Genomic DNA, 6,000 nt, shown 5'->3' with positions numbered 1-6,000 from the left:
AATTACATTAAGATTGAAAAATATTGAACACGTATGATTTGCCTCACGTCAATCTTTCTGGGACCCAGATTAAATAGGAGTATGTCAGTGTTATAGAGGTGACAGTGATTTGAGAGAGAGAGTGTGTGTGTGTGTGTGTGTGTGTATGCACATAGTCAATTCAGAGGAGAGGAGGATAGCTAAAAATTCAGAATTACTTGTTTAAAAAAGTACTTGCAAATTGTGCTGCTACTTAAATATTTAAGGAATTCAAAAAGTTATGTATTTATCATAAAGTATTCCTTCTCATTTGTTCTACTGGAATTGACCATTAAAAAGAGAATATTAAGCCTTATTTATATCTGATTATTGACTGCAAACTGTGACTCAATGAATACTTGTATGCCAAAAAAAAAAAAAAGGTTTTAAAGTTGAGATAGTTTTAGACTTAATAAAGATGTGTAAATAATTTTGATTAGTATTCTCATTATAATGAAGTTACTGTTAATTTGGTGCAATACATTCTTCCCTTTCTCATCCTTTTAAAATTAAATATATAAGATGTATGTTTTGTTTTGTTACATTGAATGTTTTAAAAATTTTCAGTGTGTGTATATGAGCTCTTGTTTGATTGTTTCTGTATAGCATGATTGAAGATAATTGAAAAATTTGCACATTTTTTAGTCATTTGGAAATTTGTATTCTAACAGTTTTTAAGAATATGCATTTATTTTGTAAATAATAAATTAGCTTTGTATATGAAAATGGGTTTGAATCAAATAAAAAAGTGATGTTACTTTCTTCAGCTCATTTGTAATTCTCAATTTATATAGTCTGATTAGAATTTAACATTAGCTAAGCTATTTGAACTTAGCAAATTATAGACCTAAATGTAAAACCATAACTATCAACTTACAGATGAACCTAAAAGAATGCATTTCACACTCTTCTGTCACAGCTGAAGAATCTGAGTTTTGGAAAGCTGAATCTTTTATAATGGGCTGCAAACAAACCTTCCTGACCTTTGCCCTGGAGGGAAACATACTGATGAGTAAGCAAACCTGCCTTCTATTCCAGAAGGAGACTCTCTGCCTTCCAAGGTTGTTTGCTGTACAGATGTCCTTGAAAAGACATGTCCAGAACAGAATGGCAGTTTATACCTTGCTCTTAACAGACTCAGTTTCCCAACACTACCTAACATCCGCTAAGTCTTGTCAGACCACCATGTCTTAAGGACCATAGGGAAGAGGGAAGCTGCCTGAGCAAGGATCCCAGATCTCCAAAGTCTCCACTACTGTTGCACCAGTGCCCCTTCCTCAGCTAATACATTGGTTTACAAGTCATCTTGTATGAGTAGATAAGAGGAGAAAAAAGACCAAGCTGCATTTACAGAGGGGATGACTCAGTATGTGAATAAAGACAAAAATGGATAGAAGGTGAGTTGAAGCCTTACTTACGGGTGGTCTTGAAAAACAGTGGCAAGGGAAAACCATCTTGGTGGGCAGATTTTTAGTGGCACACCATGTCATTTACTTTGGGTGGAAAGAGAAGGGGCCTAAGGTTAGAATATAGATAGGAATCATGGGCCATGATGAAAGGCCTGGCCGGCTGATGAGAGACATAAATGGAAAAAGATTTTTAAGATTGGGGACATGAAGGTGTCAGATACAAGTGTGTAGATAGACATATAGGATTAGGAAAGAAGCATGAAAATCTTTGCGTCAAATATTAGCACTCGTCCGGAGCATCCACCATGAAAGAGGCATTAAGCAATCAAGTGGACCAAACAAGAAATACAGATCATGTCACGTGGCCCCTGCATTGGCCACTCTAGGGCCAGTACAAGGGGGAGGTACATGAACAAAGTGGCCACAATGGCAGAAATGGAGACTATCCATGGGCTTAGTAGGATGAACCCTCCACTTCTCAAGGCTGGTCTAGCTATTGTCGCCAATGAATGTCTAATTCATTTACTAATAACAATGATGATAAATGCTTAGTGCCCAAGCATTCCTCATTCCTCAATGGGTCACATGCTGGCAAGTTATGTATTTTGGGCCCCTTCCATTCTGGAAGGGCTAGAAGCTCATTCTTATAGGAACAGACATGTATTTTATGTACATGGTTTGCCTTTTATGTCTGCAGGGCCTTAGCCAGCACTATTACCTTAAGGACCTTGGAGTATCTTAAGGACAGTGGAGTATTAATCCATTGGCAGTGGATTCCATATAACATGACCTTAGATCATAGGACCCACTTTACAGGAAGTAAGTGCTGGAGGGAGCCCATGACAATGGGATCACTAGTCATATCATATCCATTACCCACAAGCTGCATGCTGATAAAGCATCAGAACAGCTAGCTGATGTGAGGGGTAATTGACCTGGATAATTAGGGAGAGGGACAGCTGCCACTACATGACGGAATATGTAATAGTGTAGAACCTAGGCGATCTCCTTGGGCACTATTTTGTACTTCTTTGCCCAAATGTGTCTGTAGATAGAGAAACCATAGTCTGAGAAGTACATGATCACCAGGGACTCAGGCAGTTCAGAATAACTCATTCATTCTTCCAGGCTAACCAAGCAAGCCTCAAGACTTGGTGAGTAGAGATTCTAGCATGGATAAAGGAGAAAGAAGATTGTAAGTATCAATTGTGGCCCTCAGAAAAACTGCAGAGGCTAACTTCCAAGTTTTTTCTCAAGAAGAGAGTAAGGTGGGTACATAGAAAAAAGGCCCAGCAAAGCCCAATTATCATTGTAATTCTCATCCCAAACTCCCCACTAGGTTGGTTTAGGAGTTATGGGGGCTGCATCATCATTCCACTTCCTCTCTGCCCAATCCAGGTTTCATCCTTCACAAGTATTCAGTTCAGTTCAGTTCAGTCACTCAGTCGTGTCCAACTCTGCGACCCCATGAATTGCAGCACGCCAGGCCTCCCTGTCCATCACCATCTTCCGGAGTTCACTCAAACTCAGGTCCATCAAGTCCGTGATGCCATCCAGCCATCTCATCCTCTGTCGTCCCCTTCTCCTCCTGCCCCCAATCCCTCCCAGCATCAGAGTCTTTTCCAATGAGTCAACTCTTCGCATGAGGTGACCAAAGTACTGGAGCTTCAGCTTTAGCATCATTCCTTCCAAAGTATTAATCCCCACTAAATATCTGGCATTTTAAACTGTCTCAGACTGCTGTTACAATATGCAAGTACCTCATGCCACTCAACCTGTAGGCACTTTATCACTATGCCAGACTCCTAAATAATTTTTGAGATTTCTCTTTGACTTTCTGGCATGTATTTTTTTTAAGGCATCTAGGGAATTTCTACTTTATGCTCACCAGGTCTCAATAGTATGTCATCAGAGTAATGGACAGGCAAGATATTGTGTGGAATACCATTACAAACAAGTTAGAGGTATATGTGCTCACATCACAGAGGAGAAATGACAATGTGCAGGAGTATTACACTGAAGGTATAATACTGTTTCTTCCAGGTAAAAGCAAACTGTATTTGATTACCCTTATTCATTCGAATTGAGAAAAAAATTTTGCACCTACCAAATAGGCAAATTTGATGATGATGATTACCATGTGGATCAGAGTCCCAGCAGGAAACAGATGGCATGCTGGAATTAGTAAGAGTTCAAGAATGGAAACTTTTATGAAGATGTGGGAAGGGTTTAAGGAAACCACAGGGTTTCAGTGCCCCAAGACAAGCAACAGTGGTGAGCTGTCATTAACCCCAAGCCTGAAGTGAGTTCCAACTCCTAGAAAGGGTATCTGTGGGGGGGTATTATGACAGAAGCTGCACTCAACAGTGAGTCCACAGCATGAAAACCAGGAGAATGAATATCCAGACTTTCCTTTCATCCTAAGCTACTATTTCCTGTTGGCCAATCTAACCAGAAGTCAGAGGGTTACGAAACACACTGAATGTCCTTTTATATGGATAGTACTACCTATAAAACAGGGCAAGACAGGCCCCTGCCTTGGGCCCCATACTCAAGAGAAACCCACATATCACAAATCCATAAAAATGGTCAAATTTTTATGCCCACATGGGCAAATCAGTATTTGGCATTCAGTCAGGATTTAGTGGTTAATCAGGATTTTGTGGTCAACTGAACTTTTAATATCTCCCTCATAGCTAACACTGCTCAGGCTCCAGGGAAATACTAAGGGTTTGTAGGTTATGCTTTAAAGTTGGAGGAGACTATAACAGTGGAAAGAGTATTTGAGCAAGTTGATAAAAATAGATAAATTAGCAATCTTTGTTCTCAGAATAAACACAATAGATTTTTGCCTAAGTAAAAAACATTCAGTTCCGTTCAGTCGCTCAGTCGTGTCCAACTCTTTGCAACCCCATGAATCGCAGCACGCCAGGCCTGCCTGTCCATCACCAACTCCCCGAGTTCACTCAGACTCACGTCCATCGAATCCGTGATGCCATCCAGCCATCTCATCCTCTGTCGTCCCCTTCTCCTCCTGCTCCCAATCCCTCCCAGCATCAGAGTCTTTTCCAATGAGTCAACTCTTTGCATGAGGTGGCCAAAGTACTGGAGCTTCAGCTTTAGCATCATTCCTTCCAAAGAAATCCCAGGGCTGATCTTCAGAATGGACTGGTTGGATCTCCACAGTTCAAAAGCATCAATTCTTCAGCGCTCAGCCTTCTTCACAGTCCAACTCTCACATCCATACATGACCACAGGAAAAACCATAGCCTTGACTAGACGGACCTTAGTTGGCAAAGTAATGTCTCTGCTTTTGAATATACTATCTAGGTTGGTCATAACTTTTCTTCCAAGGAGTAAGCATCTTTTAATTTCATGGCTGCAATCACCATCTGCAGTGATTTTGGAACCCCCCAAAATAAAGTCTGACACTGTTTCCACTGTTTCCCCATCTATTTGCCATGAAGTGATGGGACCGGATGCCATGATCTTTGTTTTCTGAATGTTGAGCTTTAAGCCAACTTTTCTGCTTTCCTCTTTCACTTTCATCAAGAGGCTTTTTAGCTCCTCTTCACTTTCTGCCATAAGGGTGGTGTCATCTGCATATCTGAGGTTATTGATATTTCTCCCGGCAATCTTGATTCCAGCTTGTGTTTCTTCCAGTCCAGCGTTTCTCATAATGTACTCTGCATAGAAGTTAAATAAGCAGGGTGACAATATACAGTCTTGACGTACTCCTTTTCTTATTTGGAACTAGTCTGTTGTTCCATGTCCAGTTCTAACTGTTGCTTCCTGACCTGCATACAGATTTCTCAAGAGGCATGTCAGGTGGTCTGGTATTCCCATCTCTTTCAGAATTTTCCACAGTTTATTGTGATCCACACAGTAGGGTTCCATTAATGGACTGGAAGCACTTGACAATTATTGTGGCCAACATAGTGGTTGCAACTGTCAGCTTAGGAACACTTTTCCATATTAAATTCCTTTTAAAATAATATATATGTAGGTCTAAATATGATGTGAAGTTCTTTATACTACCCTACAGCTTTAGTTGTTGCTTTAAGAGATGGCGAGGGCTGCCCTGGTGGCTCAGAGGTTAAAGTGTCTGCCTGCAATGCGGGAGACCTGGGTTCGATCCGTGGGGCAGGAAGATTCCCTGGAGAAGGAAATGGCAACCCACTCCAGTATTCTTTCCTGGAGAATCCCATGGATGGAGGAGCCTGGTGGGCTACAGTCCATGGGGTTGCAAAACTTCACTTTCACTTTAAGAGATGGTGAGAATCATAAGTGATACAATTGTTACCATAAATTTAAACTGTTTTACAATATTTGCTGTAATAACAATGGTACCATATGTAACAACTCCGTTACAGTTGAACATCATAGATAAAAGTTCATTTCTGAAGCTAAATATTAACTATAAATTTCTATCGATAATTCCAATTGCTACCGCCTGGAATTTTGCTAAGAGCGAAATTTCTTCAATTTGAAAGTATTAAAGAAAACAATCCCATATATTAATTATATGACTCAATAAACCTGAAAAGATTGTTTTAAAATAATCTATCAAATC

This window comes from Capra hircus, chromosome 2 (genome assembly GCF_001704415.2).
Source record: "Capra hircus breed San Clemente chromosome 2, ASM170441v1, whole genome shotgun sequence".
Classification (NCBI taxonomy): domain Eukaryota; kingdom Metazoa; phylum Chordata; class Mammalia; order Artiodactyla; family Bovidae; genus Capra; species Capra hircus.
This window is presented reverse-complemented; position numbering follows the sequence as displayed.